At 44.8% G+C, this 26,207-nt stretch overlaps 1 protein-coding gene across 1 annotated transcript in view; it reads right to left on the reverse strand.

Annotated features, from left to right (window-relative positions):
* CNTNAP2 (contactin associated protein 2) overlaps positions 1–26,207 on the reverse strand; it is a 1,111,520-nt gene that overhangs the window by 938,242 nt on the left and 147,071 nt on the right. The window lies entirely within an intron of this gene.

Consider the following 26,207-nt stretch of genomic DNA (forward strand, 5'->3'; position numbering starts at 1 on the left):
ACAAACCAGTTTATCTGAGTGCATTATTCTCATGGAAAAAACCTCATTTATTTATAATTGCCTAATCATCTGGAACTTAATTGCATTATGCTGTAAGGACCTTTCATCAAGCTTTTAAAATCTGCATAAATATTAATAATTTGGAACCCTAATTAATATGATAAACAAAAGATTTTATTTCAGAAGGAAACAAAGAGTAACTTCTAGTCCGTGTGATATGTTATTTGAGCATCACAGCTCATGGTTCTTCTACATCTTCTCTTGCAAATAAAAAATGTATAATGGGAAAGCTGTTAAGTGTGTCACTTATTTTATTACGATTACACATTTCTTATGGACACAGAAGAAATCTCCTGTCATACCTGCTTGCTATTGGGGAGGAAATAGTTGGCAATCTTTTTCTTTTCTTTTTCGGGAATGATTGGTTACAGGGCCTTTTTATAACACACAGCAATTGTGCAATCAAATTTTACTCAAGAGTTGATCTGCTGAAATTGAAAACACCAGAAATACCAACAGTGGAGGAATGGCAGATGAAGATGATGGACTTTTCGGAGTTAGCTGACCTGACCGGAAGAATCCGCGACCAGAAGGAGGAGGAGCATCAAGAAGAATAGAAGAAATTCAAAGACTATTTATCTAAATATTCTAAGATAAATTAAATAGAAATACTTGCAAAATAATAGCTAGGCTAAGGATCTGAATATGTGGAATTATAAAACAATATGCTTAAAGTTAAGATGAAAAGAGATAAAGATGTTAAGAGGTAACTATGATATTAATATTGGACCAAGTACAGTTATGATTTGTGTTTGTTTGTCTAAAAATGTGGAAAACTAATAAAAGTTTTGAGGGAATAAAAAGAGTTGACCTGCTGAAATTAATGGACCTAACTTAGTCATGCTTATTAATTCCACTGAATCTACTCTTGAGTAAGACTTGGTTGTATACCACCCTCTAAAGCCATTTCTAAAATTATACAGTTATTATTATTGACAGGGTCAAATGCATTAGGCAAAAACTTTTCCTAGCATGGATAACATCCTAGAAATTATACCCAGTGGGTGGTGGGAGAGTCTTTAGGGTCAGGCATGGATCAATAAAATGGTTTATGGAGCATGGCATAATTTAACAGGTCATGATTGAAGCCTAGAATAATCTGGCGGTTCCCTCATTGCAAGAAGTGAAGTTGAAGGCAACCAGACAGAGGGCCTTCTCGGCAGTGGCGCCCACCCTGTGGAACGCCCTCCCACCAGATGTCAAGGAAATAACAATTATCCCACTATCAGAAGACATCTGAACACAGCCCTGTAGCCCTAAGTTATTAATGTGTGGTGTTTTGCTATGTCTTTTATATTCTGTTGGAAGCTGCCCAGAGTTGCTGAGATAACCCAGTAAGATGAATAGCATATGATTATGAGTATGAGTATAATGTTGATTCTGAAAGTTACTGGCTTTGAGGATCCCAATATTGGTTCCCTGACTGAACATGTTTTTTACTGTGATTACCCATGTGGTTACCCCATCTTTTTTTAAATAAAAATAATCCATGTAGCTTTTTATTTTCAAAATGAGAAAAAAAAAATTCCAACAGACTTGGAGGAAGGAGAAACATTAATCCTACCAGATTTAATCATCCCTATTAAACAAGTCAGTGTGCAAAGAGAAAATGTACTATTGTTTCAAAGAATTTCAGGACTTGATGTGCAAACAGAAACCAAGGGAGCAATATGATCCAAAAGCAATTTGGTGAAAGGAAATAAGATCAACTGGCTTGATTTTTGAGGAGTTTCCCATCTGCTTTGCATTCTTGGAATATAAATTTACGTTTAAGAATCAGAGTTACAAGAAAAGAAATCCAGGTACGAAGCAAATGGGGTCCAGCTTTTCAAAACAGGTATCTAAGAGGAAATACTATTAACTTTTATTACTTTTAAAGTACACATGAAAAAAGAGGAAGGGTAAAGAATCCCCACTCCACAGAAAATCACTTATCCCTCAAGTACAATATTTTACACAGTCTGAATTACAAAAATTAAGTTTAAAAATCCATATATGAATATCATAGAAAAAAGGTTAGTTAAAAGCTGTATCCAAATACAAATAAAATATTCAAACTATGTTTTTAAATTAATGAATTGGAAGATAATGAGTCCAAAAATGGGCATTTTGAGGCTTACTATTTCAGCTGGGGCAATTAAGGTACAGGGTGTTAACAAGGGCAAGTCGAACAACTTCCAATGAGCCAGACTTGATTGTGTGGCTACTAAGTTGCTTTGTTGGGTCAGTTTTTACTGCAGAGCAAGAATCTAGACTTTGCTCCAACCTTTTTAACAACTGTTTTTTCTACGTTTTAGCAGTTTTCATTTTACATGTAAACTATCTTGAGTCCCAAATAAATAAATAAGTTGCAAAATTGCAACCTGCATTTATTTTTGAGAACTGGCATGTAAGCATTGGAGCTAATATTTATTTTAAAAGTTTGATTGAAAGGAGTAGAATATTCTGAGAAGTGATCCACAAGAGATACGCATCTGTACAGGGTGGACTAAATGATATTTCGTTATTTAGGGGACCACTGTAAGCAGATGGAAACAAGAGCAGGATTTTGATTCACTTCTAGTGTAAAAATTACTATGGAAAATAAGGTTTGTTATAAAATTTGGAGTATGGATGAATATGCAGTTGTAGATGCTTAAACTGAGACCATGCAGGAGCGGGGAGTCCCAAGTTTTGGGGAATCTCTATATATAGATATGTAAATACTAGTTTGTTTATTTATACTTTGTATTTGTAAAATCAATAAAAAATATTTCATTTTTAAAAAAAGAGTCATTCTGTTTCCTCAAGCCTCCTGTCTGCCAAAGCACCAGAAAGCAGGGATTTCACACACTTGGAATTTCCTAGAAAACAAATAGTTTAACTTACAGCTTGGGTGGAAGATACTTCTTGACTAGCAGTAAAAAACTCAAGATGGGTTACTGTTGTATAAATATGTTGCTGGTATTATTTTACATTAATTTAATGTTTAAAATCTATTTTTATCCAATCTAGGAAAGGATGGGCAAAAATGAGTCATTTTAAGCACTTTTTTAGGTTCACTGAAATCAAGGAAGAGATTGAAGCAGATGCTTAAAACAATGTAAATTAGAAATATGTAACTCACTGGATATATAAAGTTCAGAGTGGCTTTTAATCCCAGAAGAGGTTCCACCTTCCCCATTTCCTGTATGGCAAATTTTAAAAGTTGCAGGCAAGCACAATTGAGGTTTTACATAGAAGCAAATTTTACTCATTTTATCAACAGAAGTAACAGGTGCTCAGGACTAGTTCACACCAATATGCTACTTAAACTTGCCAGCTGAAAAGTGAACCACTGCCAGTTCATTTAAAAATGAACAAATCTCTGGGTGGGTGGCATAATGTGTAAAATAATGGTGGATTAAAGATTAAACATGAAATGCTTAGTGTGTCAGCTTCCACTGTGCAACCTGAACACATCCACAGGCCCTGCAGGTAATGCTCGTTCCCACATGGGTGACTACAAGATGCACATTTCACCATCCCAGACGCAGGGTCTTCAGCCTCCAGCTGCATAGTAGATTTTTTTTTTAAAAAAAGTTCAAAGTTGGCAGAGTTATTTAAACACACACATTTTACACTAAATAACAACTGAGCTAGAGAGAGAAGGTACATTTCTGTTTTATAATTTATCTATTCATTATATTTACATCCAGCGCAATCACAGAGATCATCTGCCGGAGCATCTCTGGTCGTTCCTTGACTTGGTGAGGCTGGTCTGACAACGATGATAAACTGAGCCTGAATGATTGGTGGTGGAGAAAGAGAGAACCCAGGTTTCAGTGGGGAAGAGAATGCAGGGGCTAGAACAGGGCGACAGAGAGAGACGCTGCTCATCTTCCAGCGTGATGTGTGCCATCTTCTGCCAGCGATGCCCTTCTGGATTCTACATAGGACAAACAGGCCAGCCACTTCTCAAACGTGTAAATGAGGACAAATCTGATCTTGCCAGAACTGAGATCCTCTGATTTTCAATGATGTTTTAGGGCTGCTGGCATCTTTTGCAACAGGATGCCATTTTATTTTTGTTCAATCATTTATCTACTTTAAATAATGAGTGGCTATCTTGGTAGATGGCTGCCCTCACAACCGTCTTTCTGAGCGAGAAAATGGTGCTTGAGCCATTGGGAAGCCAAAGTATTGCCACCAGTTCCAGCTGGGCAGATAAACATGTTTGTTTCTCTGTGCAGGATGGTATCTGTACTTGGCTCTAACAAAATACACCGTTGAAGCAAATTATCTGGATGTCAGCTGTTGGCAAAGAAAGAGAAACGGCACAGCAGAAAACTTTAACTTGCCAGTAATTCTCCAAATTTGACTGGCTGTTAACTGCTGAAAACTTAAACTTAGTTGGCAAGAGACTGGCCAGGACTGAATGAAACAGGGCAAACTAACTGTAAAAGAGCAATGTCCTTTTTTGAGGGTGGCTGCTAAATCAGTCCATCAAAGTTCTTCTCAGCAACATAAATTCACATTTAAAAAGTGTCAAGAGATTAAACAAATGGTCTCAAGTTTATTTTCAGCTTGTTGTTGTTTATTTTTTGTTTTGTTTTGTTTTGTTTTGATTACTTTTGGAATGAAACATTGTCTAGACCCATTAGATTGTTCAAAACTTTCCTTGCAGAACTTTCTTCAAAACAGAACAAAAACATCAAAAATACATCCAAATAATTCCATATAATATATTGTGCCAGTCCAGCACAGATTCATCTTAGAAATAAAAGATAACATAATCAGATATGACAAATATAGTTCTCTCTCACACAGACTCCATTGACCTCCATTCCTGAAGGCTATGGAGCTCCCACACAGCCTGGGAACAAAGACCATTCCAAGATGGTGAATTAGCAATTAAATAGCCTCCCATGTGATCTAGAATTAAACCACCCATGTGTCAGCTGCTAGAGAATAACAACAGTTAATTATCAACCCATTTAGAGCTCAGAGTCCTATTCTTGGCTTCAATATAGCCCTATGGAAAATCCCCATGTTAAAGCCTTGAGTAATATACAGGCATGCTCCATTTCAGTGTGAATTAAACAATTGTACTTAACAGGATGAACCCTTAAATTAGCTTGGAATGTTTTTTCAATGACAACTGTAGTTTCTAATTTCTGTTGTCCCATCCAGAATGCAGAGAAGCAGGGACACTTGGCAGAGAACCAGTCCCAAATAATGCATAACCTAATAAAAGTTTTCACAGCAAAAAATAAAGAAATAAAATAACTTTGTGCATGACTGACAAGACTTGAAAATCTGCAGCCACTCGGGCGTATTAAATATGCTTATTCTATTCTCCTCCAAGTTTTCTCAATTGCTGGTACTAGATTATCTGTCATTCTTGCTCCAGAAAAGTCCTCTATAATATGCCACTGTAAGCTGTCTCCTGCGCTGTATGCTCCTCATTAGAATTTCAGAGCAAGTTAATATATTTTTGTGAAAAACACTGCACTTTCCAAACCTGATTTTCCTCTCTTAGATCTTGTTAGGCATTTTAAAACTTCTTGTGACCTTTCAGAAAGCCCCCCCCCCTGCATTCTTTATGCAATTTCTAAGTGTAAAGAACCCCCACTTTCTCTTTTTGGCTCAGTTTTAAAATGGCTTTTTACTCAGAATTCTGAGTACGGTGTTCTCTGAGGGAAAAGTCCTGTTAATTAGTTTCTTCTTGCCACCCGTGAGTGTCTAATGCAAGATGCTGTCAAGGTCACTATCACGGTGCAGAAGTTAACTGAGTGACTACATACTCTCAGGTGATAGGATCCACAGGGGCAGCAGAACCACTATATATCTTCCTTCCCCTCTTGTTCCTGGTGTTGCTCCTTCACTCACCCCTTCTTCCCTGGCAGCGGGGGGGGGGGGCATTTTGTGGGTTGCCTCCGGTGCCAAAATGCCTTGGGCCAGCCTTGCCTGGCTAGCTAAGCAACACCTGCCCTTCTGCACCCAGGCCTTTTCGTATAAAAGGGGTCCCTGGCTTTTGCCTCCATTTTGATGGAGATTGTGGGCTGCGACATCTATGTGTCCCTGGATGCAGCTTGCTGATTTAATAGGGTCCATGACTCTAGTGGCTAATATTAGGGTGAGTCGAGCCATCTTTGTCATTTTCCATTCTGTACTTGAATTCCCAAATGTATCTTTACACTGCTATCCTTTTTCTTAACTGTCATTTTATTGGTAATGGGCTCTTAGGCTGGTGTTTTGCAACTGAGTAATTTGTAGACTTGGAGCTCAAGAGACAGAAAGCGGACTGCTCATCTCTGAGTTTCCCTTGGCTCAGGTTGGGGGACTAACATGAATGGTGGCAGGACTACTTAGCATCTCAGTTATTAAAGATCCCATTACAACTCAGGAGGCTGGTACTCAGGGTTTGGGTACAACACTCCCTAGTAGGTGCGCCACACTATTAAAAAGCTCCTCCAACTGCATATTCCCCCCTTTCCCCAATATTCCTGCAGAATCACATTGTATTAAAATAAGGGCAGATACAATCATTCACAAAGAAATGACTGTAATAAATATCTAAGGCTAAACATGCAGATTCTGGGAATTGTTGGTGTTTGCACCACAACTTTCAAATAATGAAATAGTAAGTCAATATGCCTGCAATTGCTATTTTTATCTCTCTAGCTGGAACAGAGAGGGCAGCATATTCATGGCATTTCTGAAATGTCAAACCAGTTTCTGCTCCATTAAGCAATCTGACATGTTTTCCACAGGCTCAATCACCACTTTGCTTTCAGAGAAACACTTACATATCTGATCATCTTTCAGCACCTTGAAGCATCAAGAGCTGGGAGTGGGAAGTGAGTAACGTCAGTTGTGAGACACCTAGATCTTTCTCCTCAGCCATTGACACGATTGTAGGTGCTCCATACTATTAAAAAGCTTCTCCAACTGCATATTCCCCCCTTTCCCCCATATTCCTGCAGAATACTTGTGGCATTTTATTTTCAGCTAGAACCTTATACAGTGGTACCTCTAGATACGAACGGGATCCGCTCCAGAGCCCCGTTTGCATCTAGAATTAAACGTAACTAGCGACGGCGCGTCTGCGCACGCACACGTTGCTTTTCGCCACTTCTGCGCATGCGCGTGATGTCATTTTGAGCGTGCTCCGTTACTTACGGGTTGCCAAGGAGCGCAACTCGAACGCGCTCAACTCGAAGCGTATTCAACCCGAGGTATGACTGTACAGAAAAATGTATGCTTTGACAACAGAGACCATACAATGGGACCTAAATGTTGCAGTGTGGAATGTTCAGGGTTAAATCCTCTTCAGGGATACTTTCTCCCCTTCCCCCTTCCTTCTATTTTCCTATTATTCCACCTCCCTTCACCAGTGAGTTGGCACTTTGTGGAAACTGAGGAGGCTTAATCCTCATTGGGCTATTTTAGGTAAGGTTACCAGACGTCCCTGTTTCCTGGGGACAGTCCCCAGATTTACAAATCAGTCCCGATACAAAATCCAAGTTGAAAAGTGTCCCCGGATTCATTGAGAAAAATCTGGAACCTTAATTTTAGGTCCACACTCCACCTTCTTTAGAATTTTATTTTCCAAAATGTTTCTGAACATTGCAAACCTTTGGGTTCCCCAAGCCTGCTGCTAACCTGCCTCTCCTGCATGGATGATGCTGATTCCCCTCTCAGAGAATGTGTTTATTATTGTTTTATAGGACACGTTGTACCTATTTTGGTTATTTGCTGAGCAGTATAAGGCTGTTGAGAGAAGTGGATTTATAAAGAAACCAACCAATCCTACATCTAGTCCAGGTGTGGGAAGCTTTTGGCTCTCCAGATGTTGCTGAACCCCAACTCCCATCACCCCTGACCCCGACCATGCAAGCCAATGTTCCCCACCTGATGCCCTCCAAATGATTTAGACTTCAGCTCCCAGTCAGCATGACCAATGGTCAAGAATTAAAGTTGCTGCACTCCAAAACAAATGGAGAGCCAAATTTTGGGAGGAACTTGATTTAGACCAGCAGTACTTCAACTTACTAGAAGTTGTCTGATGCATCTGGTGCTAACAAAGAGTTCTGTAGGACCTTAAAGGGTTAAAAAAATTATTATGGTATGAACTGTCACAGGCCAGAGAAAATCAGATTTTGCACTTTTCTGAATTATTGATAGTTATTGCCTCAAAAAATACATGAAGATGTGAATGAAAATGAAAATGTACATTTAAAATAAAATACATTTAGAAACGAGTACTTAGAGAGAGAATACATTTAGATACCTGCATTTTCTAAGAAAATAGATTCAAAGGATGCATTTAGATACAATTTTTAATGCTGATCCCCCCCCCAAAACAACAACAACAACAGATTAATGTGGAAACAGACTGGAACTGATTTATGTATCAACACATTCAGAACGGAACTGGACTGAAACTCGATTAATCCATCGATCCCTGCATATGCCCAAACCTCCTGTTTCTTTTCTACTTCATAGGCCCAGAGAAATCAACTTATTACTACCAAAAAAATAGAGGGGGAGAAGATGGGGGACAATGCAGATGCTGCCTAAATGCTATCTTAATAAGTTATACTCATAGTAAGATAAGGCTGATGAAAATATTTGACTTCAGAGACATTCTTCCTCCCCCTCCCCTAAAAATGTCGTTATCTAGTAGGCCAAAACAGTTACTAGTGTTTAGGGAACAGATTTAACCCACAAGATTTGCAACCTCTGCACCTGCCTTGTCACTTCTGCATAGGTTCAGAAATCTTCAAGAAAGGAAAATAGCAAATTTGATTTAATGCATTGTGTAACCTAGGCACATGAGATGAATAAAGACCAGATTGCATTGACTTTCATATTCAAGTTCCTCCAAGACAATCTAACATCAGACTGGGATAAATTATTGCTGTACATTATACAGCGGCATGTAAGTGTTTGGGAGGATTGCTTTTCCTTATATATAGACAGATTTACTTCCACTTTATTATGAAAATAATTTTTGTGTTTTTAGAAAGCTAATATTCATTTATTGAATAAAATGTTTAGCAACTGCAGAGATGATGTCCAGGTATTTTAAGACCAAAAATAATAAAAATGGGCATGAGTCTGCCAAAATGCAGCACATTTTAAGTCCCCCCAGTTTCAATGAGAGATAAGCCTATTTATGTTTGCATTTAAGTAAATCCCTTTACATTTATAGTGTAAAGAAGCCTGCAATAATCCGCATTCCCAACAATGTGTAACACAAAGCAAACACTTGTGTGACACTTCCACTGAAATCAATTTTGCTCTAAAGTGTTTAACTTTCACTAGATTATTGTTGGCAGGCAGAAATCAGCACTAATAAAATTTTGTACCAGAGTAACTTTCATTTTGCTTAAAAAAAAATATCTTTACAGCCTAACTTCTCAATCCACAGAAGAAAATTTGATTATATCATCTGTACGTATCCATTATTGCAGATAACAACTGTGCTCTTAAATGATTTTAAACACACAAACACACCTCAGTCCTCCGCTCCCCTTGCTTCTTCCTCCCAGAATCATTGTTGTTGTTTAGTTGTTTAGTCGTGTCCGACTTTTCGTGACCCCATGGACCAGAGCACACCAGGCCCTCCTGTCTTCCACTGCCTCCCGCAGTTTGGTCAGACTCATGTTTGGAGCTTCGAGAACACTGTCCAACCATCTTGTCCTCTGTCGTCCCCTTCTCCTTGTGCCCTCCATCTTTCCCAACATCAGGGTCTTTTCCAGGGAGTCTTCTCTTCTCATGAGATGGCCAAAGGATTGGAGCCTCAGCTTCACAATTTGTCCTTCCAGTGAGCACTCAGGGCTGATTTCCTTAAGAATGGATAGGTTTGATCTTCTTGCAGTCCATGGGACTCTCAAGAGTCTCCTCCAGCACCATAACTCAAAAGCATCAATTCTTCGGCGATCAGCCTTCTTTATGGTCCAGCTCTCACTTCCAAACATCACTACTGGGAAAACCATGGCTTTAACTATACGGACAAGAATCATTAGTCTTCATGAAAAACACATAGTAAAAAAGACAAAAAGAAAGCAGGCATCTGCCACTCCACCTCTTCGGCAGAGGAGGACAGAAAGTACAGAACACGGGCCAGGATTTGTTACAGAATCCAACAATGGCAAGTAGCAAAATCCATCGGCCTCTCAGAAACGGGATGGAAGCTTCTAGGCATTAAAAATTTTCTCCCTGTTAACACATCAGTTGAAAGTATGTTGGTTGGGCTGTGTTTCTTCCCTTCATTATATTTCAGGGATGCCTCCTCTCCCAGCCAAGCCAACTATTCCCTCGAGGAACCTGGCTTCTGTTCCTTCAGCAACTGTATGATAAATTGCGTGGACAGGCGGAGTTCCCAGATCCTGCACGGTCCCCCCGTCATGTGAATAACGACTCAAGACAACGTGCTATGGGATTAAATTGGCCACAACTTTATTAAATTTCAAATGTGGGTAGACCTTGGCTCAGGCATTGGGCGTTCTCCCTCCCCGGTCCCCAGCCGGGGACCTGGGGAGCATCAGGGTTATCCAGTGTGTGTGGGGGGGATGGGCCGGCTCTGGAGAACATATGTTCAAGCAGAGATGGCCGCCCCCGTAACGCCGCCGCCGCAGGAGGGAGCAATGACGACCTTTCGGTGTACGGCCAAAGCCTCCCTTCAGAAAACCCCTTTAACGGGGAACCCTGGTATCGCCGCCGCAAGAGGAAGATGGACAAAAGGATTCCGCCCAAGGCCTGATACCGCCAAAGTTGTGACGTTTTGCTACGGGAAAGGCGAAACCTGCCAATGCAGGGAAATTCCTTTCCGGCCCTTTAACAGCGACCTTAACGTAGCAGCGCCCGCATACCTGTTGTTATGTAGTGTAGTTTTCACCCTGGGCCAACAGGGGGATACTGTATATAGTTTTCACTCAGGTCTGTAGATAGTTTTCACTCAGGTCCGTGGCAGTTAGTTTAGGCGGGAACTCTGGGCTGTTGTGGTTACAATGTTGACAGCCGGCTGCCTATAAATACAGGCCGGCTGAGCTGTTCGCAGTCAGTTCTATTCCAGCTTATCTTAATAAAGAGCTACTTGAAGAAATCGCTGTGCCGGCTGCTATGTCAACCCACTACTTAATACTGGCGACGAAGGTGGGATCGATGGACATCAGAGCACAGCCAGATGCGGCCAGCCTCTGAACTGAGCTGAATCACAGAGCGAAATCACTGAGCGAAATCACTGAGCGAAATCACTGGGCAGAACCAATTCAGAGCTGACTGTTCTGGCTAGAGCACTGTGTTCCATCCATCGCCCTTCACGCCGGCATCGGAATCATGGCTTCACTTGTGCCTCTACCGCCGTTTGCGCCAGCCTCTGAGTCATGGGACTCCTACCTCGCTCGGTTCGACTGCTACCTCCAAGCCAACGAGCTGACAGCAGTATCAATGGATCGGAAGCGGGGCCTATTCCTCAGCCTCTGTGGGCCTGAGGTGTTTGAGACGGCCCGAGCATTGGTTGCGCCTGAAGCAGTCCAGGCAACACCATGGGACACGATCCAAGAGAAGCTCCGCAACCACTACGCACCAAAGCCGTCCAAGATTGCTGCCCGCCATGCGTTCTACCACCGGAACCAGGCAGAGGGGGAGTCAATCAACAACTACGCCACCGCCCTGCGACAGGCTGCAATGCACTGTGAGTTCCGAGACTTAGACGATGCCCTGATGGATCGAATCGTCTGCGGGGTCCGGGACATCCATCTGCAACGGCGTCTCCTAGCCAAGCCAGACCTCACGCTACAGAAAGCCATTGAGGAGGCTGTGGCCTCAGAAGCTGCTGAACGCTCCGCCCAGGAGATCCGCAAGTCCAGCAGCCCGCGTCTTGCTAGGGGGCCAGTTCCAGTGCATCATGAAGAGGCCAGCAGTGATGAGGCATCCTCCAGTGAAGACGATGACGTGCACCAGACAAAGCGGGAGCGCAGGAAGCTCCAACAGAAGTCCAAGGGCCAACCGGAATGTGCTGGCTGCGGAGGCGACCATTCCCGTGCCAAGTGTCGATTCAGAGACGCCATCTGTAGGAGGTGTTCCAGAAGGGGCCACATCGCTAAGGTCTGCCGATCGGCTCCGTCTGACACCCCCCCTTCATCGACTCGCAAGTTCAAGTCTTCACTCCAGTCTGCCAAGGAAAGTTGTTTCGCTCTCACCAACTGCCGCTGCCCGTCTGGAACCACGATTGGCCAAACCGACTCGTCTACGCGACGCAAGCTGAACGTCACGGTGCTCATTGAAGGAGCTCCATGTGACATGGAGATCGACACCGGGTCTGCCCTGTCCGTCGTGTCATGGAGCACCATCAAAAGACTGGTACCCAGAGTATCCAAAAGGCAACTCGACTCTCACCGCGTACACCTGAGAGACTACCAGGGAAACGACATTCCCGTGGTAGGCGTTGGCCGGTTCCGGATCGCCTTCAAGGATTTTTCGGGCCTGCTCCGGTTGGTGGTGGTCGAAGGTCAGCGGCCAAGCCTCCTAGGGCTAGACTGGTTTGATGCCCTCGGCCTGGAAGTCACCGGCATCAACTGCATCTCTAACGCAGAGACTGAGGGTCTGGTCAAAGACTTTGCCGAGGTTTTTGACGGCACCTTGGGACAATATACTGGTACGCCCATCTCCTTTAGCCTTGATCCACAAGTCGCCCCCATCAAGCTTAAGCCACGCCGGGTTCCCTTTGCTCTCAAGGCTAAGGTGGACGAACAACTGGACAAACTGATCGCCCAAGGAGTTTTGGAGCCCGTTGACCACGCAAAGTGGGAAACCCCCATCGTCACGCCTGTCAAGCCAGATGGGTCGGTGAGAATCTGCGCTGACTACAAGTGCACAATCAACAAGGCACTTCAGCAGCATGCTTATCCGGTTCCTGTTGTCCAACACTTGCTGCATTCCCTGGGTGAGGGTGTTATGTAGTGTAGTTTTCACCCTGGGCCAACAGGGGGATACTGTATATAGTTTTCACTCAGGTCTGTAGATAGTTTTCACTCAGGTCCGCGGCAGTTAGTTTAGGCGGGAACTCTGGGCTGTTGTGGTTACAATGTTGACAGCCGGCTGCCTATAAATACAGGCCGGCTGAGCTGTTCGCAGTCAGTTCTATTCCAGCTTATCTTAATAAAGAGCTACTTGAAGAAATCGCTGTGCCGGCTGCTATGTCAACCCACTACTTAATACTACCCACTACTTAATACCTGTGAAGAAAAGGTAACCTGCAAAACCTGTGAAGAAAAGTTAACCTGCAAAATAAGACCTTAACTGAGGGTGGGTAGGGTGGGAGAAGCTCTGGAGCCAAGTGTGGATTCCTAGGTAAGATCCTCCCTCTATTGTGTGGGCAGGTAATCCCTCCCCCACCTGGCCTGGTCTCCTTGGCAACGCTTCCCCCAGGTGGGATTGGACAACTGACTGAGGTAGGTGGAGACCTCCAGATATCCCACCTGAGGGAAGGCAAAGCCAAGCCTATGCTGTTGGAGCCGCTCCAGATCTAGGGGCTGCACGCGTCCACGCAAAGGGCGCCCCCAATTTTAAGCGGGGAGTGGTCATTGTATAGCAAGTGTATGCTAAGAATAAATTCAGCAGGTAAAGTATTGCTCATTGCTGCATCTCTATGATGAGAAAGACTGCATGTGTTGAATTTCCACCTGCCATACCACAGTTAAATGCACATAAGTTCTATCAGAAAACAGCATGCTTCACGCTACATCCCCATAATCAGAAGTATAACTTTGAGACATAAACAGTTCCTTAACTCATCCTTCTGTCTCAGCATGTTCCGTTAAGGCCTCTACAATGTGCAATATTATGTTACACAGCTTGTGTTCTGTGCTTTAGGGCATAACAGAATAGAGAGATACATTTTTAACACAGTCCATGGTGGTTTAGCTTCTATAAGTATCAACAGTTTCCATAGGAAGCACATGAATCTCAATACAACCAGAGAATATTTATTTCAGTAAGTGACAGCTCTGCCTCAGTCCATGCATTTATCTGCTCAGAGGTTCCATCTGAAAAGCTCATAAAACAAACACAGTCTGAGTTGCTTATTGAACCTCTGAAGACCAGTCCATGCAAACAGCACATCACTTGATTTTAAAATTTGCCTGGACTGTACCACTTCAGATCAAGAGACTTCTTCAGTCTGAAAGTGAGATACCACAGAGAAGGATAAGCATTGCTCTGATTGGAAGCGCGACTGCCTATTGCATCCTCCTCATGTGTGGAGGCACACGCCCTTCCAGTCAGCCCGGGGGGCACACTCACTTGCCGGAGCCCAGCAGAGGAGAGGGGCAGTGAACCCTCCCTCTCAACCAGCCTAGGGTCAGCCTGAAGGAGGAGGAGCTGCTGTGGCCACTGCTCCAGCCCTGAAGGTTGGGCTGGGCATGGCTTCCCTCGATGAGGGAGCCTGTCATGGGGTGCCTGGTTGCGTTCCCCCCAAAAATGTGCCCGGGGCTACGGCCCCCAACACTATGCCACTGTATAGTGAAGCAGAGTGCCTGGGATGCTGGGGCCCTGCTGTGAATCCCCTGTGTAGAGCCATATCCTTGGTTTTAGATCTAACCCTTTCCCCATCTTCATTCATTCTCTCCCCCCACCTGAAGTGGCCAGAACTTCAGGGGACATTCCAGCCCTCCTTATCCAGACCTTGGGACTCTCTCCGGGACTCTTCGCCAACCCTGCTCTATGCAGGGAGGGGCTTCCGTGTCTCTCACAGTTCAGACAAAGACTTGTGTGCAACAACCGCCATGCGAGCTCTGCTCCTGTGCCATTCTGCCCTGGAGTGCAAGTGCCTGAACCCAGTGTGCATCCCTCACAAGAACCTTCCTGCCCCTGTCCTGGGGAGGTGGGCAGCACTGTTCTAGCTGCACAAAGGATGATACAATAAAGTGCATATAGAGCAGGTAACTCCAGGTGACTAAAGCAGAGGAGTCAAGCTGCAGACTGCAGGGCTTTCAAGCCCTTTGACCAACACTAAATAATTTTGGCAACTGGCCAGGTCAAATTTCTTCTGACCACTCCTTTCCTATTAGTCTGCAATACATTTTCCTCTCCCCCTCCCCCTGAAAATTATGCTAAAATAGCAGAAATTCATAAAAGCCCATTTACAGCCCATCTTTCTTGCATCCTGGAATGGAAGATGGCACAGCTTCCCATCTAGTCACTGGGCAGACCCGCAATTGCTGAATCATGTGCAATAGCTAACTATATGGGCATGGTAAGGAGATAAACGGGACCAGCCCTAGTTTTCACAGCAGCCTCAGACATGGAGCCCCGGCACAGGTCACCCAGTGCAGCCACACAGTGCATTTTCCATCTGTCATCACCAGGGCAGCAGCAGCCCTCTTTGCTCTCCCTGCCAGCTTGCAGCCCCTGCTGGATGTTTCAGCAGTGGCATTTTTGGATGCAAAATGCAATGCCTTGGCCTACAGATCTATGATTTGAATTTGGGGTAAGCGAAGATGGAGGGCAGCCACTGCGGGAAGAAGCTGAACTTGCTTCCCATTCAAAAGTGGTGCCATCATTCGCCTGCCACAAAAGGACTGTCTGGGGGCCCAGAGGGAAAGGTGGGAAGGGGCAGCTCATCTCAGTCAGGCCAGTGAGGGGCTTCTGAGCTCCTGGGACCTTTGGCCAGTGCCCAGCCTGATCGACCTGGAGGTAAGGTAGGACTGGGACCAGCCCAGGTTACATAATCTGAGGTTGGGGAGCAAAAGGATTTTTTAAAAAGCAACCAAATGCCCTTGCAAGTACATACTATTCCCATGAGACATATTTTGTTTCAGTTAACCCACGGTTTCCCTGTTTTCCTTTATGACCAAATCAAATGCAAAATTCATTGGTACGAAAAGGGGAGTCACCTATCATTCAAAGCACATAAGTAGGGTTGCCATATTTCAAGAGATACAAATCCGGACAAAAAAGTTGTTGAGCTTTTTTTGGGAAATCACCTGCTCGCCCCCAGCCAGCAATTACAGAGCCAGGTAAATAATAATAATAATAATAGAAACAACCCCCTGCCCCAAACTTGGACAATTGCTATAATTTGTAAAAATCCCCCCGGATGGGCATGTCTTGGATTTCCCAGACATATGGCAACCTGACACATAAGGAAAGACCATATGCAGTTATGTGAACCAATTTTAATTATTGGTTATACGTTTCTGAATGTTATTTAATCTCTTTTAAAAAATACTAAAGAGCAAATATTAGATTATGGATTCCTGACAATTCCTCCCTGCTTTATGAGAGGCCACTACAGAACTTAAACTGCACTGATACATAAGCAGGTTTTATGATTAGCTAAAGAGGCGTGATAAGTTATTATTAATAACAGAATTTTCATAGTGCTTTCAAGTGTTTGCTACATATTATCCCCATATTATTTCCATAATGCCAATGGAAACTGTGTCTGAAAACCAGGGACTTCTTCCAGATTCGTAGGTCAGTATCTTATCCCCTTTTGCTACACCAATATTAAATTCCCTGTCTACTTTTGTTCATTTGCTGCTGTTTCTGGATGAAAGAAGCATTTGATGATGGAAAGAACAAATGTGGAAGTTGACGGATGATCAAGATCACTATTCCAATGCTTTTTTTTTAAAGAGCACTTTGCAGCATCTTAATAAATAGTTACAATATTCTTCCTATATGTTCCATTTCATCTGGACCTATTTTATATTCTGACCATGCTGCTTACAATGAGGACTCTTTATTCCTGACTTACTGCAAGGCAAAATTCCCTAAGTAGCAGGCTGTTTGTCAAGTTCCATCAGAACTTGTGGAGGTTCCTGCTTGGGCAAAATGTCTGAGGAATTTGAGGAGAAGCAAAAATGTTGGTAACATTCCTCAGAGAATTAATACGCTCTACAGAAAAGCAAAATGCAAATCTAGAGGTCTTTGCTATGACAAAACATCTGAGAAAACATCAAAGGAAACCAAGAGTAACCATATTTCTCAGGGGTTTTTCAGACATCCTGACTTACAAATTATTCATCATGTTGTCCTGTATCTACCTGCCTTATGCTAGATCCAACTATTTGTCTGCCTATTTGTACTCCACTGTTATGTGCTCCACCTACTACCTGACCCTTTTGGCTGAAGATTCTGGCAACTGAACCTGGAACATTTGCATGTGCTTTGCCACTGAACTATGAAATGACATGGAAACAAAAGTCCTGGGAATTCTAGTGGAGATAATGTCGGCCCAACCACAATATCAAATGGTTTCCAGAGATGCAGATACTCTTTCCAGTGTGGTTGATCACTTTTCTAAATTTGTGTTAGAAAATGGCAAAACTATGGAGCAAAACTAGGTGCTATGGAGCACCTAGAAAGGAATGCTGTGATCACCAATAGTCAGCATGGATTTCTGAAAAATAAGTCATGTCAGACTAACCTGATGTCCTTTTTTGACAGAATTACAAGCCTGGTAGATGAAGGGAACGCAGTGGATGTAGCCTACCTTGATTTCAGCAAGGCATTTGACAAGGTGCCCCATGATATTCTTGTAAAGAAGCTGGTAAAATGCGGTCTTGACTATGCTACCACTCAGTGGATTTGTAACTGGCTGACTGACCGAACCCAAAGGGTGCTCATCAATGGTTCCTCTTCATCCTGGAGAAGAGTGACTAGTGGGGTGCCACAGGGTCTTGGGCCCGGTCTTATTCAACATCTTTATCAACAACTTGGATGATGGACTCAAGGGCATCCTGATCAAATTTGCAGATGACACCAAACTGGGAGGGGTGGCTAACACCCCAGAGGACAGGATCACACTTCAAAACGACCTTGACAGATTAGAGAACTGGGCAAAAACAAACAAGATGAACTTTAACAGGGAGAAATGTAAAGTTTTGCACTTGGGCAAAAAAAATGAGAGGCACAAATACAAGATGGGTGACACCTGGCTTGAGAGCAGTACATGTGAAAAGGATCTAGGAGTCTTGGTTGACCACAAACTTGACATGAGCCAACAGTGTGACACGGCAGCTAAAAAAGCCAATGCAATTCTGGGCTGCATCAAGAGGAGTATAGCATCTAGATCAAGGGAAGTAATAGTGCCACTGTATTCTGCTCTGGTCAGACCTCACCTGGAGTACTGTGTCCAGTTCTGGGCACCACAATTCAAGAAGGACACTGACAAACTGGAACGTGTCCAGTGGAGGGCAACCAAAATGGTCAAAGGCCTGGAAACGATGCCTTATGAGGAACGGCTAAGGGAGTTGGGCATGTTTAGCCTGGAGAAGAGGAGGTTAAGGGGTGATATGATAGCCATGTTCAAATATATTAAAGGATGTCACATAGAGGAGGGAGAAAGGTTGTTTTCTGCTGCTCCAGAGAAGCGGACACGGAGCAATGGATCCAAACTCAAGAAAGAAGATTCCACCTAAACATTCGGAAGAACTTCCTGACAGTAAGAGCTGTTCGACAGTGGAATTTGCTGCCAAGGAGTGTGGTGGAGTCTCCTACTTTGGAGGTCTTTAAGCAGAGGCTTGACAACCATATGTCAGGAGTGCTCTGATGGTGTTTCCTGCTTGGCAGGGGGTTGGACTCGATGGCCCTTGTGGTCTCTTCCAACTCTATGATTCTATGATTCTATGAAATGGGAGTCTAGAATAACAAAGGTGTGTTGTGGACACTTTGGGAAATGCAACAGTAATAAGCTGAATGTAAAAGGTAAAGGGACCCCTGACCATTAGGTCCAGTCGTGACCAACTCTGGGGTTGTGGCGCTCATCTCACTTTATTGGCCGAGGGAGCCGGTGTACAGCGTCATGTGACCAGCAGTGGCGTAGCGTGGGTTGTCAGCACCTGGGGCAAGGCAAGTAATTTGCGCCCCCTAACCAGTGGATTTGCGCCCCTAACCCTAACCCCCAGATGTTGCGGCCAGTGCGGCCGGTGCGACCGGGGCCCCCTGCACCCCCCACGCTACGCCACTCTGCAGCAGTAGCTTCAAAACCCACCTTGCCAGTTCCCAAAGGGCACCATGCACAGCAAAATCCAACGCCTTTCATTTTTCTCATTTATTTTTATTATTACTATGTATCTTTAAAAGATAAACATTCAGCGTAACAAAGAACTTAAACCGGAAGCCTTTCTTTAGCACACACACACCCTTAGGGGGATGATCCACCACTCATTTACTCGTGAGCAAGCCCGCCAAACTTGCTGACGAAACCGAAAGCCTCTTAACCCGCTGGCGAGAGGCTTAGCCGGGCCTCGCCCGCCCACCGGCTTCCTCTCGGAGGTTTTTGGGGAGCGCAGGGCGAGGCGAGGCCCGGTGGCGTGTCGGGGTGCGGAGGCTGCCCGTGCCGGCCAGGCGTCGGTGGCGGCGTCGGCGCTGCTGCAGCGGCTGCTCCTCCTGCGAGCAGTGAGTGGAGCGCAGCGGCAGCGGCGGCGGGGGGCGCGCGCACTAGGGCGCAAGGCTGGCGGTGGCGGCGGGGAGCCCGGCGGAGGAAGGAACTTGTCCCTTCCCTCTGGACTCGCGCCCCCCCCAGATGTTGCGCCCGGTGCGGCCAGCACCCTTGGCACCCCCCACGCTACGCCACTGGTGACCAGCATAACTAAGCTGCTTCTGGAGAACCAGAGCAGTGCACAGAAACACCGTTTACCTTCCCGCCGGAGCGGTACATATTTATCTACTTGCACTTTGACATGCTTTCGAACTGCTAGGTCGGCAGGAGCAGGGACCGAGCAACGGGAGCTCACCCCGTCACAGGGATTCGAACCGCTAACCTTCCGATCGGCAAGTCCTAGGCTCTGTGGTTTGACCCACAGTGCCACCCACTGGTGGTTAATATAGGTGGTTAATATAGGAGACAGATGTGCTACACTACAAAACCAAAGGCAGACCTGGTTAAAATGAGTGAAACTCTCACAACCTTCAGTGGCACAGATAAATTTGGCCCAGCACCATATATCAAAATGTGGCAGTTTACAGTACCTTGCTGCTTGCACTGCCATGTAAATCACCATTGACTTTGGCCTACAAGTCACATCTATAGCATCATACAAGTATTCCTACATTGACAGATGTTTCAGATTTTATGGAAAGAAGAAGTTAATCTGCATTGATTTAGAATAATAGAACCAGTGCTTTTTTTTCTAAAAAAAATTTTTAGGGGTACTCTCCTTTTCCTACTCATATTGAAATACTGCCTCTCAATGAGGCCAAACTTAGATTCACAAAATGTTTAGGGTATGCGTACCCCTGAGTCCCCCAGAAAACCATATAACCATAGAACTGTAGCGTCATCTTCTGCTGGCAAAGCATTAACCAAAGCAAACACCTTCAGTAATTTACAAAGATAGTAATCCTATACCTGTCCACTCAGAAGTAAATCCACTGTGTTCAATGGGATTACTCTGAAGCAAGCTAGTATAGGATTGCAGCCTTAAAAAGTGCTTTTTACCACATTAAACACTCTTCCATCCCACGGCTTCTCACCCCACCTGAACATGGACTGCCACTGATAGAATAAAAACTATATACATATGAAATGTTGACCATGCTCCTTTCTAGTTTGTATTACTCAACATAATCTTTCCACATTAGTTTTAAAGAGACATTTATCATCCTAAATTAGATTGAAACCTCCTGGATTCCCAAGAGTAGGATAATAGAGAAATGTAATATAATATATGGACTACTGCCGCCATAGTAGGAGATGCCTTGTGTTGCTTTTTTGTTGCATGTGGAGCACCTGGCAAATCTTACCATTAAGCAACATTATTTCAATTGTATTGTATTATTCACACTGCCCCCTTCTGGTCTGCTGAATCTTGAAATCCAAAATGCATTTGCTGTACTTAATAATATTTACACCAAACTTAATTGCGTTGAAAATTAGCCTCTTGTTTAGAGCTTAGCGAGAGCTTAACAAATTATATTCAAGAAGGCAAATAATTTACACTGTCACCATAGGAAAGGGAAATCTAATATTCAGATCAATGGAAAAGGATAGGCTTGCCATACGTCTGGAAAATTCTGGACATGTACGGAAATCGGATACCTAAAATGGCAACCAGGGGAGATTATTGAATATTAAGAGGAATTCCCCACACTTACGGCAACACAGGTTTTCTTCGGTTTTCTCTCTCTGTGTGTGTGTGCGTGTGTGTGTGTGCCAGTGAAGCTTTCTGTCCCGCTTCGGCTGCCACGGCTTCCCTTCTGGCCCCATCCTCCACCTCCCAGCGCATCCGCTGGTCCCACCGCTCTGGTCCTGCCCACCATATTGCCACTGCCACCTTTGAAGGGAAGAGAGATTGACCGACATATTCAGGCATGGGCGAGGCGAAGGGCTTTCTGGGGAGGGCCTGTGCCAGGCATGGGGCACCTCCCTTCCTCAGGTGCTGCTCTCTGTCTCTGGGCTCCTGGGGTGGCCAGCGAGGGAGTTGTCTCCCCTCCTTGAGGATCTCTTCAGTCCTTATCCCCCAGAGGTCTCTGGGTCTCCTCCCCATCTCCGCACTCCCATTTGGCTCCCGGAGTCGCTGCTCCAGCAAGGCCCTTGCACTCTGTCCCTTGAACGTGGGGCGAGGGCTGCTGCCTTGGGGTGGGGTGGGGCTCTGCAGAGGCCAGGGCTGTATTCTGTTGCCCTTCTGGGCTACCTCACAGCAGGAGGAGGAGGGAGTTGCCACCATCTCCCCCCACAGTTGAGCTTGAGGCTGGATATAAGTGTCAGCCCTTCATGATACGTCTGTATGTGAGGGGCGATGTATAAATAGCCAGCAGGATGGCAGGCAGGTCATCAGGCAATTCTTCCTCCTCAGCTTCTTCCTCCCTGCCCAGCAGCTCTCAGTGCTGCTTCTCCTGCGCACACGTCCCTCTCCAGCTATTCTGAACATGCTGGCGTGGCTTTGGCCTCACTTCTAGCCCTTCCCTTGGGGCGGGGGGGGGGAGGTGTTCCTAGTTCTCCTACATACAACTTTGGCTCAACAACTTTGGGGATGTCAGGAATTTTACTTGTGTGTGTTAAAAGTAGCAGGAGAGCGGGGGTGGGGAGGGGAGAGATGCTTCCTCCACACCCTGTAAAGACTATCACAATTTATCTCATGCCCACCAGTGGCAGACTACTATGATGAGAAGGGACAGAGGAATACATAGTGCAGGCATCGTCCCTCCCCCCACTTAGGTGCGATCAACTTCCGTATATGCACAGCACTGGGAAATAATAAAATAATTCACTTCTGGAAATGGTGGGAGGGAGCTGGAGAGTCCACATGGCTCACGAGGAGACTCTCCCCAGAGCCCAAAGAGGACAGAGGAAGTCCCAAACAGACCAGAGGTGCAATGAGGCTTTGTTTACGCTGCTCAACTTCCTGGCCAAACAGCTGAGACCCGGGGCAGGGTAGCAGAAGCAGAAGCTTTCCATTGCATCCTCCAGCTCCCTGCCAGCCCCCGAGCTTCCATTCTAGTTGTGACTATTTTGGGATACAGTATATTTGGTGTGGATTGAAGAGAGAGCAACAGAGAGGGCATTTAAAGGGTGTTTAGAGGGTACTCCCCACTTTACATGATTTCACATATGTGCACAGGGGACACCTGTACAGTAGTACCTCGGGTTACAGGTGCTTCAGCTTACAGACTCCACTAACCCAGAAATAGTACCTCGGATTATGAACTTTGCTTCAAGATGAGAACAGAAATTGTGCAGCAGCGGCGTGGTGGTAGTGGGAGGCCCCATTAGCTAAAGTGGTGCCTCAGATTAAGAACAGTTTCAGGTTAAGAACGGACCTCCAAAACGAATTAAGATCTTAACCCGAGGTACTACTGTATAAATATGTCAGGAGACAGAGTAAACTGCACTAGTAAAGTTAGTGAAAGCACATGAAAGCGTTAAAATAATTGCAAAAGAAAGCAGTGTTTGAGAAAACAGCCTAGCATGAGAAAGATCATACTGAATGTTTCAATGCACAATGTTGTGGTTTTTTCCCACATAACTAGTTACCACACTGACCTCACTGGGTGAATAAGAGTGACTACTCCAGGAGCTATGGGGTCATCACAGGCCCCTAAAGCTGCTGAGGCCCCTTGCTAGGTTCAGAGAATAGGGTTGTCATGCTCTAACCAAACAGGAAATGATTTTTAATCAGCAGTTGGATGGGCATTTGCCATGGATGGTTTAGCTGAGATAACCTGGGGGTTGGACTAGTCATGACGTTTGGGGTCCCTTCCAACTCTACAATTTTATGAATCCGTGATTCTATGACTTATTGGCAACAAAGGCACTGCCAATAATAATTGCATGTGGAAATGAAATGGAAATGGAGAGGGTGCGCCACACAATAAGTCTCAGAGTATCTTAAATCTTACAGTGCAATGACAATCTTTCATTATTATATATATAGGAAGATGTATATGTAAGTATATCCTCTAATTAAGAAATGGCTAACCAAAAAAGCAATTGTGCATCAAAGGTTAAGCAACATACAGTTTAGGCATCATTTCAAGAAGCACATAGGTAAGCTAAAAGCAAAAAAACCAGAAACAAAAAGCAGTTCTACACCCTTCTGTCATTAGGCAGAGTTTATGCAGTATAAATAGCTGTTGGTTAATTGACCATAATTTACTGTTGAATCAAATCTGCAGTACCCCTGCTGTTCAGAACATCTTGCCAGATAATGTAGGTAAAATTGTACAAATCCCAGAAGCAGGTGTTTAATAAAAGATCTGATGATCTCTGTTCTGCCAGGATCCAGCATGTCAGGCTCTCCGACCTTCAGCCCCTGGGTTCCACTGCAGCAATTTTAATTACCAATAATTCACTGATGCTCAAGTCTTGGACAAAAGTTCAGCCTCGTGGACTGGCAATTGAGAGAATAAAAAACAACATAGCTGAGGAAGGCCGGAGAGTTGAATTATTCATCTTAATGAGCTGATTTCCTCCTGCTTTGTGCTGACCCCCACAGCTCACATCAATATATTTAAGGCTGCGCACATCTTTCTTTGGCAACTTTTTCTAACAGCTCTTCTACAAATTGCTTTCTTCTTCCTCTTCTTCTCCCCGCCCCCCACAGCAGCTCTGTCCTTTCTGCAAAATTTCTAAAGGAAATAGATGAACAATATCTACCCAATGGCAATTAATTCAGAATTTTGTGAATTTAGTGAAGAACTTTAAAATTTATACTTAAAACATTTGTGTATTTAATGAAAACATTTATATCCCACCCTTGCGGTATGCAAAAGCAAAACTCCTAACAGTCAAAATTGAAATTTAATAAAAGCAGCAATTTAAACAACAAAGTGGAGAAAGAAACTGCTGTTTAAACCAAGCACAAAAAAATAACTGTCACCTGCAACAAAAGCTTGTTGGGGGAAAGAGACTCTCTTTAAAAAATGATTTAAAACATGATGGAAGGGGCCAACATCGCCTTATGGGGAAAGGTGTTCCATAATCTAGGTGCAGTCACTGAGAAAGCCCTTTCCACTCACATGTGCTCCCACCATCATTGGGACACAGCAAGGACCTTGGGCAGGGGGTGATGTGGAAAGAGGTGGTCCCCAAGGTAACATCAGCCTAAGCCATTTAGGACATTTAGAGCTATTCAGTAACAATTTGAATAGTGCTAAGAAGCATATTCACTTGCCTGTGCAAGTAACAGCTACAACAACTTTGCTCAGGCAGGCTTAAAATGGTAATTGAGTTACGAAGACATGCTTCTGAGCTTGGAGCTGAGACTAGCAGATGTTCTCACAACTGCTGGCAGAGCAGGGGGAGAGAGAATGTGCCCAGGCAGGTAAAAACAATATATACAGCTAGGCCTTTCCCCCTGTCAGGGCACAGTGGGTGTGTCTCTCACAGAAGAGTGCTTTCTAGCAAACTTACAAGAAACTTCCACTCCTTTCATGCACCTGTCTAGCAAAACATGAATTGCTGGTTTTGACTGCATTTGAAACATCCCGCACAATCTAGTTTAGTATTGTCTAAACTGACTGGAAGAGGCTCTCCAGGATTTCAGACCAGAGATGCCAGACACTTAACCTGAGACATGGAAAGCAGCTCTAACAATTAGTTACGACCCGTCCCCACTTCTTGATTAGGGACAATGAATATGCAAATGAACTTTACAGAAAGATTCTCCTGCTCACTCAAACTCTTCTTCAACATCAAAACAGTGGCGTAGCGTGGGGGGTGCCAGGGGTGCCGGCTGCACCGGGCGCAACATCTGGGGGGGCGCGCTCGCTTCCTCCGGAGGCGCCGAAGAGCCTCGGGCGCAGGCTGTAGCGGAGCCGCGTGTCTCGCGGAACCGACGAGCTGTGCGCGCATCCGGGCTGAAGGCGCCCGGCAGGCAGCGGCTCTCAGCGCTCGCCGCGGAGGACGTGCCAGGCAGCCCCTCCTCACAGCCCCGCCTCCGCCAGTGCTGCTGCAGCTGCTGGGCCGTTGCATTTTCCTCGCCTCTCTGCCCCCCTCCTCCTCCGGGCAAGCGGCGTCGTTTGGGCGGCAGCGCCAGCGGCAACTCGCAGGTTAGGGGTTGGGGGGCGCAAATTACTTGCCTTGCCCCGGGTTAGGGGGCGCAAATTACTTGCGTTGCCCCGGGTGCTGACAACTCACGCTACGCCGCTGCATCAAAACATTGTTTGTTTATTTCATTTCTGCAGCACAGGGTGGGTTAGAAAAGCACAACAACAACAACAACAAACAAACTCTCCACAGTTTAAAAGACCCCTGCAGAAAAGGCCCCCTCTCCTGTTGCCCCCCCTCCTGGCGTCTCATGGAGGAGGCGCATGAAGATTGCAGGGTTTGGGTTGGTTCGTAACAGTCTCAGTTCCTCTCTGTGTGGATTGCCACAGCATTGCAAAACATAAGGCATTAATGAGGACGATGCCTGTGCATATCTTTCATCCGTGTATCTGTTTAGTATTCTAGGCAGCTGCTTTTTGAAACAAACACAACCTTACCTGCCAGCTGCCCCAGTCAAAGCCCCTGAACTAAGAAATGTAAGAAGTGTTGTTCATGAATTCTGTTTTCCTCAAAGTCCTAATTACTCTCCAGAAAATCCAACTGATTTATTTTTTGCTACACACTAGGTTGCTTTGTGTTTGCTGTATGCCGTTATGCTACAGCAAAGAGTGAAAGGCCATTTCCTTATGATAGCTCAGCAGTTGCAGCAATATTCAAAGCAACCACTGCATTTTAACTA

The sequence above is a fragment of the Podarcis bocagei genome, assembly GCF_964188305.1.
Source record: "Podarcis bocagei genome assembly, chromosome: 12".
NCBI lineage: Eukaryota > Metazoa > Chordata > Lepidosauria > Squamata > Lacertidae > Podarcis > Podarcis bocagei.